Genomic DNA, 15,403 nt, shown 5'->3' on the forward strand with positions numbered 1-15,403 from the left:
ATTGTAACATGAAAAATATGTGTCACTTTAGCTCTTTCTCTATTGTTTGTGGGCTATTCCTTTGATTTTTATTAATTTCTCTGCATGTTATAATTCATAATTTCAAAGACATATTTCTTTGGGACAGCTGGAGAATCAGCTAAGAGTAGAGCAAGGTATAAAAAAAAGAACACAGAGATAGAGGAGTCATGATAAGTGGGTAAGTATTAATGCTGGTGAAATTTGTTCCAATTAAGGCCAACAATATATATATATATATATATATATATATATATATATTTCAAATGTGTTCCTAGTGTTAGGTTGTTAAAATTTCAGAAAGAATATCAAACAAACAACACAAGCATTCAATTTCCAAATAACACACACACACACACACACACACACACACACACAAGGAAATCATGGAAACAGCCCTGATCAACAGATTGGTTTCAGTTAAAGTCTTAAAAGAATGATAATGAGAATATGGATATGGAGAATATGCTTCTCCACTATTAATGTTCTTGACATTTTATAGCTCATGGCCAGGCTATCAAAAATCTTGCCTCAGTGATGCCATGGCTCAAGTGGGAGAGCATGAGCCTTGAGGAAAAAGAGTTCAGAGTTAGCACAAAGGCCCAAAAGCCAAACACCATGACAGACAAAAAATAAAAAATAAGTAAAAATTTTAAAAAGATCTTTCTTCATTATTTCAATGTAATAGGAATTCAAAACTAAAAGAAAGTAATCCAAAAAATTGGCATCTATCCCCAAACCTAACAGGTATTTAGATTTTTTACAAACCTCAAAATAAATATGTAGTAATATAAAGTTAATGTCATTTTTTTTAAAGTTCAAAGGAATACAACTTAGCTTTAGAGTTAAGAACCCAAAATATACTTGCTTATTTTATCTTATAATGAGAGTATATAAGGAAAAGTGATAACTATTTAGAAATATATGAAGCCTGTCTATAATATAAACATATAATGATGAAAATATTAAATAAATATATGGCTTTTAACTACATCATGGAAATCTTAAATCATTATAAATAATATGGTTTCAATATGCATTGTACTCATAAATTGATATGTTGAACTGAAAAGTTATGTCTATATTTCGCACATAATCACAAAGCTCATAGGTTGAAATGATTTTCTCATAAAACTATGTTAATCAACATTAAAATTATCAAAATAATATAAATAATATCTCCTGCAAAGAAACTATCCATGAAAATACCAACCACCTTAATTTTAACCCAGTTAATGAATTAGCTTTGAATATTTGAAATAATCATTAATTAGATCCAGAAGAATGAAATGAAATATGATATGTAACCACAATAGAAATCTATGCTTTCATAAAAAGAATGACATTGCCCCATTCATAAGAAAATGAAAAGACTTGACAAAAATCATAGTAAGTAAAGTAAGCCAGACCCAAGAAAGACAGGCACCATGGTTTCCTTCATTTGTAATAATTTATATGTCTAGGATAAGTCCTAGCAGAAGATCATAATAGTACTATAGCTATGTACATATGAGCATATCTATTGGTGCAAATTGAAATGAACTCCACAATATAAAAAGAAGAGGGTTTTGTGGGGGGGGAGTTTCTTTCTTTCTTTTAATATGCTGCCTTAAGCTATTGCTTTCTTCCTTCATTTTTGTTTGTTTCTTTATTTTTTTTTATTTATCCTGTTATCACAGTTGATTTTGGTATCCTACATCTTGTATATATGTTTATCTGATTTGTGGAAGAGAAGGTGAAAAACAAAATGGTGAGATAAAGGACAAAGAGTGAACCAATGCAACAGTGATACAAGACAATATGCTGGCAATGAACTTTACAACAGTGGGGAGGTCAGATGGGGGAAGGGAAAGTAGAAGAAAACAAGGGGGATTTACAGTGTTTGAAAAGAAATCTACTCACTGCCTTGCTTAAATCATCTGTACATCAACCTTACATGGAAAAAAACAAAAACCAAAAAACTAGAAGTAATGTTTTCATGTCACTATTATTGGAAAATACAGATGAGTAAAATCTACTCTAATATTTACATTTTACCTATATTTTTACATCCAACTATCAAAATATTAAGAAAATCTTCTAAATAATAAAATATTCAAATAGTAATAAAATTATTTATGTATTTTGTACTGAACATCACATTATTTGATATATAAAAGAATTTATTCTTAACTGAAATCTTGGTGCTATGCGTGCAAAAGACCTGCTGTCTTCAGTAAATTTATTCAGCAAATACTTTTGGAGGATCTATCATGTTTCTTTCCCTTCCTCCTTCCACAACACACACACACACACACACACACACACACACACACATTGATACTTACATTATTTGTAAAATGTAGATATTGTAATGATTACTATAGAGATATTATGACATTACTATTATTATATATAATGATTTAATGATTCTTTCTATATGTATAATGTATACATATCATGAATAAAATAGAATCACTAATACACCAGACCTTCAATCATTACAGACCTTCAACAAAATATTTTGGAATTACAAAGTATAACTTCGAAGAAGCTACTTGTGTTTAGCGGCGCAAAGTATCAGGAAATTTTCAAGAAAATACATATGTAAAATGAAAAGATTCTAGCCATGTGCAGTGGCTCATGCCTGTAATCCTAGCTACTCAGGAGGCTGAGATCTGAGGATCAAGGTTAAAAGCCAGTCTGGGCACAAAAGATCCTGAGACTCTTATCTCCAATTAACACCTAGAATGTTGAAGAACTTACGTAACCACCTGAGTGAATAGGGGGTTTCTAATAAAGTAAAACATAGCAAAGGAAACAGTGAAAAGGACAGATGGGACTGTACGCTAACAAACCAAAAAAAAAAAAAAAACAATAATAAGTAAACTTTAAAAAATCACTTGGTACGCAGTTATTGAGTCCTCGCTCTTGTACTCTTTGGATTTAATAGCCACATATTAAGGATACCAAGCGCCTTTTGATCCTTAGGTCTTGACTTGTCTCACTCAACATGATTCGCTCTAGATTCATCCACTTCCCTGTGAATGCCATTATTTTATCTTGTCTGTTGGCTATGTAGAATTCCATTGTGTATATATACCACATTTTCTGGATCCATTCATCTGCAGTAGGGCATCTGGATTGCATACCCAAAGCTATGGACATGGTAATGGAAATATAAACATAACTATATAGACATAAAAACCTATGACGCTATAGACATAATGTGTTATTTCATAAATTAATATGTTTCTATGACATACAAACCCTTAGCTTAATTTTGATTAAGTTGTAAATACTAAGTCCCAGTGATTGTAAATAGAGATTCCCTCCTTGAACACTTGTTTGTTAAACTTGTCATTTAAAATATGATGTAAAAATCAACGTTAATAAATTCTTTAATTAAAAAATGAAACAAATATCAAAAAAATCACTTGGTTGGCCTAGTATAATGAAGACATTCATCTCTCTTTGATATATAGAATGGAAGTCAATCCATGAGATAGATTATTTAATTACAATTTGAAAGGTTATTGTCCAATTAGAGACACACTAAAAAACAACTTATTTTCTGCTCATCTGGTATGCCTATGGTCAGCCATCTGCAAAAGAGAAGGAACCATCTCTGTACTTCCTTCTGGGGTAGAATGTGAACCAATTCAGCAGTGATACTCACTAGACACTATGTTGAAAACAAACTCTACAACTTGTGGGAAAGGGAGGTCAGGGTGGGGGAAAACTGGGAGAAAAATGGGGAAAGAGGTGATACTATTCAAAAATAAATGTGCTCAATACCTGAGTTATGTAATTTGAACCCTTTTACAATAAAAAAGTAGGAATCTACTGGTGTAAGCTTCGTTACTTATTCCTCATCAAAGAATTTACCACTTGTAAATTATGTACATTCAAGTATCAAAATTTTTGTATATGTACAGGGTATATCTGTATATATTTAATTATTTTATATACATGGACTCAGTATATTTTAATGTGTATATACATTGTATAATAAATCAGAGGGTTTAAAAAAGCCTTAACTTCATACACTTAACATTTATGTCTTCATTGGAGAACATTCTCCCCCCACCCCATCCTCTTCTAGCTGCTTGTGGTTCAGGACCATCAATTCACAGTTCCTAAGAGTAACCATAACATGCCAATGAAGTCCTGATAGACAGCATTGGATAAAGTGGTATACAACAAAGCTAGAGAAATAGCTGAAATTCTTGAAGTGGGAGCCTGGTAGGACAGATATATACTCATCAGTTGGAATGTAGGGAAAGAGAAATGGGCGGGAGGGGGGGAAGGGAGGGTTGGGGCCTGGGTGGTAGTAGGCAAGGCAGAAAATGAAGACTGAAGATGTAGTGATGTTATTTAAAGTCTCTGAGATACTTCCTTGGAGAACTCCATTTTCTGTTACAAATACAGGGCAAATGTAGGAGGTCTCATGAGAAGAACTTCTTGCACACTGGTTCACCAAAAGGCTGCAGTAATCATCTAAAATACATACACCAAGAAACACCAATATAATCATGTTTTCAGTAATAGGAAGGCACAGCAAAAATTTCTTAAACAGGAAGTTATAGTTTGCTGTCTTAGATTAGGGCAAGATGAGTCATGTAAACCTTATGATAAATTCCTTGCTGCTATTTAGCTTTTTTAAGTTCATGGGGTAGTCGGGTGCTGGTGTCTCATTCTTGTTACCCTAGTTATTCAGGAGGCTGAGATCTGGGGATCACAGTTTACAGCCAGATGGGGCAAGAAAGTCTTTAAGATGATTATTTCCAGTTAATCACCAGGAAGGCTAGAAGTCAAACTGTGACTCAAGTGATAGGGTAGCTAGCCTTGAGAAAAATCCCTCTGAGCACCTAAATCTTTAGTTAAAGCTCCAGGACTGGTAAACATGAGTGCATGTGTGTGTGTGCACACATACACACACACAAATGTTCATGGCTTCTTTGAAAATAAGGTAATAAATAAACATTATGAACTCATGTGTATTTTTATGGAAATAAAATCTGTTGCTTAAATATCCAGATGTGCCAGCAGTTAATGTGTAAGCCAAATTGTCATTCAGTAAGTGTTCATTTCGATGACAATAGAATCTGCAAACAGATACACATATATAGTTGTGGAACTGCCATAAAATCATTCTCACTCAGAGTTAATCTAAGCAAACATCTGTGCATCATTCATAGAGACAGTGGTTTTAGATCTTGCAAAATAGCTTCCATGTATTAACTGTCTTCTCTCTTATTCCTTTCTTCCCTCCCTTCTTATCTCACTCTATCTTTTCCTTATTGCTTTCCTTCTACTTTCTTCCTTCCTTCTGTGGTCTCTATTTTGCTTCCATCTTTCTTCTTTTCATATCTCTCTACTCTTCTTTCTGGTTACAATACTCTATTAATAATATATTCAATAGTCAGTAGTTACAATTTTTAGTATATTCTAGAATATCAAAATATGTTTAAACAAAAATCACCTATCCATAAATTTCAGTGAAGAATAAAAAAGACAGCATACCTATAAATTTATCATCAAAACAACTATGTTAAATAGAAAAAATCATTTTCTTATACTAAGCTGACTAATAAGAAAAGTTTTAGCAGATTTAGAAAATAATCTTGAAGCAGAGCTTAAAGATAAAGGGAAGAATCATTTCTTAGGCTCAATTTTTCTCAGATATTTAAGTATAAATCTTAACAAGTAGTAACTTGGTATTAAATTTTAGCATAGGATACTTTTCCAGACTGACAAGGACCACTGTATCTGAAATTCCTTAGCAATAAATATATAAGAGCTCCTGAAAAAGAGACAGTTATAAAGAGTCATATGAGGTTTCTTGAGAAGGCAAACTTCTCTGGTGTGGGCCAGGGCAGGGGTGTAGGGGGAAACGGGGAGGGGGGGTAACATAGAGATTGCCTCCCACATTTAAGCTTTACAGATATGAGAGTAATTTAATCGATGGAGAAGTTTACCTGCCTATAGTAAAGGCTTGGAGAGCCTTCTGGGTCTGTCTGTGGAGCACAGGGATCAACACTCATCAATGAGCCTTCAAAGAATAAAAGACAAACAAAATGAATACAAGGTTTACAATCCCAGATCAAGGTTTTCCATTTATAACTCTGAACATCAGAACTCTGCTCTGTCTAAGGAAATATTTAGGTGTAAAATGAAAAGAAATTTTGTACAAGAGATTTACATCGTACTTTCTTAATAAAGACCCACAAACACAACAAATTCAAGAAAGTTTGCATAAGTGTGACTGCAATAAACTGCAGAGCTTCTGTATGGCAAAGGACATAGCTAGCAAGCTAAATAGAAAGCCTACAGAGTAGGAGAAGGTCTTCACTAGCCATACAACAAAGGCCTCATATCTAATATACATCAACAGCTCAAAAAATTGAATCATTCCAGAACTAATCTCCAAAGAAACAACTATCCTGTTAAAAGATGGGCCAAGACTTAAAGAGAATCTTATCTGAAGAAGAAATAAGAATGGCCTACAGACACATGAAAAAATACTCAACATCTCTGGCCATAAAAGAAATGCAAATCAAAACAATTCTGAGATTCTACCTCTCTCCAGTTAGAATGGCCATGATCAAGAAATCTAATAACAACAGATGCTGGAGGGGATGTCACCAGGAGGGATTCAACCACTAAGGAAAGCAGTATGGCAGTTCCTCAAAAGACTAAATACAGAGCTCCCCTATGACCCAGCAATTCCACTACTTCACATTTACCCAACAGTCCAGAAGCAAGGACATACTAAATCCACTAGCACAACAATGTTCATTGCAGCACTATTTACCATAGCAAAGATATGGAACCAACTCAGATGCCCCTCAGTTGATGACTGTATCAACAAGATGTGATATGTATACAATATGGTATTCTACGCTGCTAACATAAAGAACAACATCATCCCATTTTTAAGTAAATAGAAAGACAGAAAAAATCATATTGAGTGAAGTAAGCCAGACTCAAAGGAACATAGGCTCAATGGTTTCCCTCTTTTGTCATAATTAGTATAAACCTTGGGCTCTCCTAGCAGAGATTTACAATAGAACAAAGCCTAGATATATAAGGCCATATAGTATGAGGCTATATGAAAGGACCTCCAAGATACACAAACAAGAGCCATATAATGTGTGATTGTTGTTCTTAATGTACTGTTATGGTCCCTTGGTTATCTCATTGTTACAGTTATCTGATATATTGTATATATTTTTATTTGTTTATTTGAAATAGTATAGGGAAGGGGGAAAACAAGATGAGGGGAGGGGATGGGGAGAGGAAAATGGGGACAAAAACATGAGAAAGGGTATCAATGTTTGTGACGTAATGCACTTTCTACATGGTGATTATAATGTAAACCTTCTATTAATTACAATAAAAATATATTTAAAAAAGAGATTTACATCTTATAGAAACTATTCCAGCATCATTGTAGAAGAAAATGGATAATAAATTAGATGACAAGGTGAGGGAAGAAAGAATACTTCTACAGCTTGGATAATCACTCCTAATCTTGCAAAAAGGTAGCCCTCTGTAAATACAAGTTTTATATCTGTAGTTTCAGTCATCTACATATAGAAAATTCAGAAATACATATACAGAAGAGGCTGAGATCTGGAGAATTACGATTCATTATCAGACTAGGAAAAAAAATCAGAAATCATCATGTCTTCATCTCCAAAATAAGTAGCAAATAAATCAGGCTGGAGTTGTGACTCAAGTGGTAGAGGATCAGTCTTGGAAGGGTAAGGTCTTGTGTTCAAATTTCAGTTCTGCCAAAATACAACAAAACTTCATCCCACTATAAAGATACATGCAAATCTTTTTTTCTTTTCTTTTCCCCACAGCTCCATTTACACCATAGTGAGTTACTTGCAGAGTTACATAATCAATTACAAAATGTGGTATACATACACAATGGCATTTTACATAGTCACTAAGAAAAATAAAAGTATTCCATTTGTTAGAAAATGGATAGAACTCACAATCATCCTACTAAGTGAAATAAGGTGGTCCCACAACACAGGATAGGAGAAAAACTCCAAACACAAGGTCATGAATATAGAATAGAGACACAGAGAGGTGGAAAGGGAAGGAACCAGGGAGAACAGAAGCATGGGTAGAATAAATCAATATAGAAGTAAGTATGATCAAAGTACATTATATGTATGGAAATGCTGTAAAGAAATGCCTTAATATACAGTGACTACATGTCATTTAAAAGTTATATAAATGATTCAGAAACATTTTGAGTGGTCACAGACTGCCTAAAGCAAAAAATGTCACACCTGATCTTTTGGGATGGGTTATAATCAAATTACAGTTGCACTACAAAATATTTATAACATTACCTTAAGAACTTGGCCTGTTGGTGCATACCTTTAATCCCAGCACTGAGGATGTTGAGGCAAGAAGAATTATGAGTTCAAGACCAGCCTGGGTTACACAATAAGACCTTATTTTCAATAACAAAAAAAATGAGTGAAAGTTGTACTTTATAAGCTCTATAAAATGCATGTTTAGTTTTGAGTTTCTTCTGATATACATGCAACTATTCAAAGATTTAAAAAATATGTGCATGTTTTTCTGACCATCAAACCTTAGGATAAGGCTATCCATAATTTAATTCAATTATGTGCTTTTATTTGAACAAGTAGCATGACAAAATAAAATAAAATTAATTGTGGATTCCCCACTAAAGCTTATGTAGCAAGGCAGTAATCAAAAATGATCATGAATTCACCAAATAGGACAAATGCTCATTTTCAGTTCTTTATTAGAGCAAAAACAAAATGCATCCTTTCTATCCCCAATCTATATCATTGGTCTTGTGAAGCTTTCTGGACCTTTGGGACAAAACTATAGCTAGCTCAGGTAATCAGAATGGGGACATTCCTTATAGAATTGAGCATCTGATGAAAAGAGCCCTTTTCATTGCTCTCTCCACCACCAGGAGAAGGTGGCTTTCCCCAAACTGGGAAAAGTGCTTATACAAAGCATGTACTCTCCTCAGTCTTGTATTCCTAGCCTTTAGAACTGAGATAAACAAACATTTGCTATTTAGACTACCTAACCAATCAATGATATTTTGGAATAACATCCTGAGCAGAAAGAGACATGCATACTTATCACAGAGTTGAAGCATATAAAATGTACCTATGAGTGGGTAATGGATACATGACCTTAAAATAGAGCTTTCATATGCAAGACATAAAAATGGTCAACAAAATTCTTTAGTGAACTTTTTCTGTAATGCACATACATGTGTACATTGAATGTGTGAAATCGATCAAGTTATATATATGGTTTCAAGGCTGTCTGAATTCTGCCATATTAATTTTTTACAAGTACAAAAATCTTTATTCATACTGTTGGTTTTATTCTCTTGTAATTTTTCAAGCAGATTACTAGATAAAGTTATATAAATACATTGCACTTTACATTCTCTTCCCAACTATATTTAGCATGATTACCACATATTCATGAAATTTAAAATACAATGGAGCATTATTTGACACAGCAATTATAAACAGGCATATTTATTTTATTTTATATATATTTTATTGTAATTAATAGAAGGATTACATTATATTTGCCAGATAGAAGGCGCATTACTTCACATACATTGATACCCTATCTCATGTCTTGGTCCCCATTTCCCTCCCCCGACTCCTGTCCCTCATCTTGTTTTCCTCCCTTCCCTATCCGATTTCAAATAACCAAATACGTATATATACAATATATCAGATAACCAGGTGAAATACTGTAACAATATGAGGTAACCAAGGGACAACAAAAGAGATGAGAGATAACATAGTACATTAAGGTCAACAATCACTCGTTATATGACTTTTGTTTTTATATCCTGGAGGTTCTTTAATTTAGTGTCATTCTATGTGGCCTTATGTATCTAGGTTTTGTTCTATTGTAAATCTCTGCTAGGAGAGCCCAAGGTTAATACTGATTATGACAAATGAGGGAAGCCATTGAGCCTATGTTCCTCTGAGTTTGGCTTACTTCACTCAATATGATTTTTTTCAGTCTTTACATTTCTTTACAAATGGGGCAATGTCATTATTTCTGACAGCAGCATAGAATTCCATTGTGTATAAATACCACATCTTGTTAATCCACTCATCAACTGAGGGGCATCTGGTTTGGTTCCATATCTTTGCTATGGTAAATAGTGCTGCAATGAACATTGTTGTGCTAGTGGATTTAGTTATGTCCTTGTTTCTAGACCATTGGTTGAATGCCAAGTAGTGGAATTGCTGGGTCATAGGGGAGCTCTGTATTTAGTCTTTTGAGGAACTGCCATACTGCTTTCCTTAGTGGTTGAATCAATTTACACTCCTACCAACAATGTATAGCAATCCCTCCTAGTGACATCCCCTCCAGCATCTGTTGTTATTAGATTTCTTGATCATGGCCATTCTAACTGGAGAGAGGAAGAATGTCAGAATTGTTTTGATTTGCATTTCTTTTATGGCCAGAAATGTTGAGCATTTTTTCATGTGTCTGTAGGCCATTCTTATTTCTTCTTCAGATAAGATTCTCTTTAAGTCTTGGCCCATCTTTTAATAGGATGGTTGTTTCTTTGGAGATTAGTTCTGGAATGATTCAATTTTTAGATATAAGGTCTTTGTGTGTTGTATGGCTAGTGAAGACCTTCTCCCATTCTGTAGGCTTTCTAGTTAATTTGCTAGCTATGTCCTTTGCCATATAAAAGCTCTGCAGTTTAATGAAGTCCCACTTATCCAGACTTTCTTTGATTTGTTGTGTTTCTTGGTCCCTGTTAAGAAAATTTGTACCTGTTAAACAGGCTTATTTATTAACAAATCAGCATAATTCTCCAAATTAGATATGTATAGATGCATATATACATATATATGAGCATCACAGATAGCAAAAAAGCCCGTGACAAAAGAAATCCAGTATCTATTTATCATAATTATTTTTGTCAGAATCTGTTCCAAAAAAATCACCTCATATGTAGTTCTATATGTGTGATTATACAATGAAAAAATTTCCCTCCTCCCTCAAGAAAATCAAGAGCCAAGAAAGAATATGTATGCTAGCCACATCTGTTCAACACTCAGTAAAGGATTTAATCAATTATTGCAAAATCAATAAATGACATTCAGGTTACACAGCAGAATAAAGCTGTCTATTCAGAGACAACTTAATTATCTATCTGTAACTTTCTGTAGAATCTTAAAAGAGACATTAAAACTAATTAGAAACACTCTCAATTTTCTGGATTTAATGCGATAAAAATTAGTTGAATAAAAATAGTTGTATTCTTTGCTAATATAATGAAGAGTTGGAAATTAACATGAGTGGAGCTTTGCTATGTGCAATAGAGTAAACAGATGAAAAGAAAGAGTGATAACTAACATATGAGTAAAATGGTGTACAAGAAACTACAAAACATTGTGTGATAGGATAAAGAAATGGGAAACTGGTAATGGAAAGAGAAACAGCATTGCTGGGAAATCAATACTACTCCAAACAAGCAAGAATCAATCAAGCATAACATATCTAAACAAGATCTCAGAGAAGGAGCCAGAGCATGGCCTAGTGATAGAGTGTTTGCTTAGCAAGCATAAAGCCCTGGGTTCAATTCCTTGGTCCCACATACACAGAAAAAGGCCAAAAGTGGTGCTGTGGCTTAAGTGGTAGAGCCCTAGCCTTGAGAAAGCCCAAGAACAGCACCCACGCCCTGAGTTCAAGCCCCAGGACTGACAAAAATAAAAAAAATAAATAAATTTCATAGGTAACCACTTGCCTATTTAGAGAAAATTTTTCTACCTCTATTTTCATTTTTAACTGTGTTCCAAGTTTTATGGTTGTTTTAATATTTTATGGATGGGATAATATTCTTAAGACAAATACAGAAAGGTAACATCTGATTTGACTGCATACATCATTGATATATAAGTTCACCAATTATTAACCTTGTTTAGTAGGTTGGTTATTATTATTTTGGGTAGGTTATGGGGCTTGAACTCAGGACCTGGGTGCAGTAGCTGAGCTCTTTTGTTTTATCACTTTGAGCCATAGCCCCACTTCCTTCACAAGAAATGTAACACACATATTTTGCATAATTTTCTGAAGTGGAAGGTGTTTTTAAACATTCTGAGGGAATGAAAGAGCTCTCTTACTCCTGTCCGGATGAGATCTTTATTGGGCTTGAACTTTATTGGGCTAAAACTTTTATGTTAGTAATTATAAATTAACACCTGCCTTTTGGGTTTGAATTATGAAAGTCAGTGTGCTTGGAAATCTAAGGTTTTCTTCCATTGCACAAGTGAACCACTGGATGGCAACCAAGATACAGAAACAGCAGGAAGTCTTCCACAGTGAGGAAAGAACAGGAGCTTTTCAAAATTAAAAGCATCTGATACACACACACACACACACACACACACACACACACACACACAAAATACATCCTGCATGTACACACATAAACATATATGTAGCTACAGTTTCTAAACTAAATGGGAACAAGTTCAATAAAATATATTAATGTTCAGGAAATCATTTCTCAATTTTTTTGAGAAAAATTATCTACAGTCATAACAGTTTGATTCTTACTTAACAGAGCAAGCTCCAAGTGTTAAAAGTTTTTTTTTTTCAAGTTCACCTTCCAAGTTACTCCTTTTATGCAAATTTCATTTAAGGAAAGGATGGCTATTGTTGCTTTCAGTATATTATGTGTTGTGAGATTGCCATGGTTGAAAAATCATAGGCTTGGGGCCAGGAGTTTGGCCTACTGGCAGAGTGCTTGCCTAGCATGCATGAAGACTCAGAGTTTGATTTCTCTGTACCACATTCATAGAAAAAACCTGGAAGTGGTGCTGAGGCTCAAGTGGTAGAGCTCTAGCCTTGAGAAAGTCTAAGGACAGGGCTCAGGCCCTGAGCTCAAGCCCAAGACTGGCAAAGAAAAAATCATAGGCTTCAGAAATAAATAAAACTTAAACCCCTACTCCATAAGCTTAATAATTCTAAGAAGTAAGGTAATTTTTTTTCTTTTAGGTGTTGAACTCAGAGTCTATTCTAGTTTGGGAGGCTTATATATAAAAAGAGAGTGCTCATTATGGCAGCACATATACTAAAAATTAGAACGATTCAGAGAAGATTAGCATTGCCCTTGCACAAGGATGACACACAAATTCATGAAGCATTCAAAAAAAGAGAGAAAATATGCTGCTTTTCAGGGTTGAGAAAAGGGAAAAAATGAACTAATTTAGGCATATGCAATGCAAAGTTATCCTTATGATCTAAACCTGGCAAGTCTTATTGATATTCATCTCTATCAAAAAAGTATCCATTTATTACTTATTCGATGTGTTGCTATCCTAATGAATATCTTACAAAAAATTTAGACTTTAATCATATTCTCTTGCTAATCAAGTGTAACCTACTCAACATCACCAAGTGGTGAAGTCTTTGTTCGATTAATCTTTTAGGTGCTCTCACTTCAAATTAGGAGTCAGGGTTAGACATGTAAATCCAACATCAAAATGACAACTAACCTCTTCTTTTTATAAGGACATATGTTAATGGCAGACCAGAAAAGGCATACAAGATCAGTCTAACAATGACCATGGAAATAACTAAGGATGTTTTGTCAAGCCGTTGCATAAACCTCTAAGTTTCCAGGCAACTTAAAATTCACTGCTGAAGTGGAGCTGTAGCTCCAGGAGTAGGGCGGTAGCTTTGAGCTGAAGAGCTCAGGGACAGCGCCCATGCCAAGTTCAAGCCCCAAGACCCACCAAAAAAAAAAAAATCACTGCTGAGAAAGGAGGGAGGTTAGTTGAGATTGTGTAAACTTCTCTCAACCATTAAAGTTAACCCCTTTAGGCTCTGCCTATTATTTCCATCTTCCACTGTTTTTTTCACATTTTACATATTTCTTTTACTAGTTATAAGAGTTGCCTATTAATCAGTGTTTAACAATGTAATCAGAGCTGTTTTGGTCTCATCAGATAACACAGATAACTCGTGAAGTATGTCATGTTAAAATGGTGACTCTTGTTCAAGTGTGGAAGTGAGAGAAGATTAATCCGGATGACTTATATTTAATAACAATAAGGTGACTTTGATTGGATGTGCTGGTTACTGTCTCTAATCCCAGAAACTAGGAAGATGAGTAAGAAATATAATTTGTTTGGGGCCAACCTGGGCTATATAGCAAAACACTGTCTAAAAAGCAAAACAAACAATAACAACAACAAAACATAATATAACACAATACGAATAGCCTGTATGTCTCTAGCTTTAAAAAATAGAAGCTTCAGTTTTTTTAAACATAACATTGAATTGTAGCATTTATGTTTTAAAAAATTAATCCTGAGTTAAATGCAGGTCAAGTTAAAAGATACTTGTATCAATAAAATCATAATTAAATTAATCAAAAGCAAATTACTCAGTAAGATAAATAGCTTGATATATTTACTGTTTTCAGTAATAGACCTGAACTTTAATAGGAATTTCCCTAAATAACTAGGTGTCTTCTTTGGGTTTTTGTGTTAGTAGGTGTTGAACTCAGGATTTCAGCCTGCTAGGCATCTGAATAATACGTCAGTAACAGTTTTAACATTTTAGCAAATCACCATGACGTGCAGGACTTCACTGCTTTTATACTATGTGTTAGAAAAAAACTTTTCTGATATAAGAGAAACTTTCTGACACAAGAAGTACAGAGATTAAAATTTCAAAAAGACAAACATGAGGGAATGTAAAACAAATTAAAAAGAAAGAAAGAAAAGCCAGTCAGGTGCTGAAGGCTCCACCTATAATCCTAACTGATCTGAGGACAGAGGTTCAAAGCCAGCCTTGGCACAAAAGTACCTGTGAGACTTTTACCTCCAACTAATCCCTCAAAAGTTACAAGTGGATCTGTGGCTCAAAGTGCTAGAGTGGTAACCTTGAGCAGAGTCGCTCAGGGTTAGTGCCCCAGCCCTGAGATTCCAACACAACCCCCCACCCCAACACATGCACATGCTTTCGCTCTTGGCTCTTGCTCTCTCTCTCTCTCTCTCTCTCTCTCTCTCTCTCTCTCTCTCTCTCTCTCTCTCTCTCTCTCTCTCTCTCACACACACACACACACACACACACACGCCATCAAAATTTTAAAGTTATCATTGAAACTAAAAATGCACAATTGTAAATAGCACTTCATCAATTAAAGGAGAATCTGGAAAGATATTCTAGGGAATGAATTGTAAGATAATTATTGAAGGAGAAATAGGATATCTTTACTTAAAACAGATAAGAAAGTATAGATATGCTTTTGCAAAGAGATGACCAACCTCTAAGTCCAGCACATGAACTCCAGAGGGAAGACAAGAAAACATAATCAGTTACGGATTGA

At 34.3% G+C, this 15,403-nt stretch overlaps 1 protein-coding gene and 1 non-coding gene across 4 annotated transcripts in view; one reads left to right on the plus strand and one right to left on the minus strand.

The window, feature by feature from the left end:
• The window catches only part of Gpc5 (glypican 5), a 1,012,282-nt gene that overhangs the window by 732,187 nt on the left and 264,692 nt on the right, over positions 1-15,403 (minus strand). The gene's annotated exons all lie outside the window — the stretch shown is intronic.
• On the plus strand, positions 13,115-13,222 carry LOC150056771 (U6 spliceosomal RNA). Its single transcript, XR_016537206.1, has one exon. It is a non-coding gene; the product is annotated as a U6 spliceosomal RNA (small nuclear RNA).

This window comes from Megascapheus bottae, chromosome 11 (genome assembly GCF_031878675.1).
Source record: "Megascapheus bottae isolate mThoBot1 chromosome 11, mThoBot2.hap1, whole genome shotgun sequence".
Taxonomy (NCBI): Eukaryota; Metazoa; Chordata; class Mammalia; order Rodentia; family Geomyidae; genus Megascapheus; species Megascapheus bottae.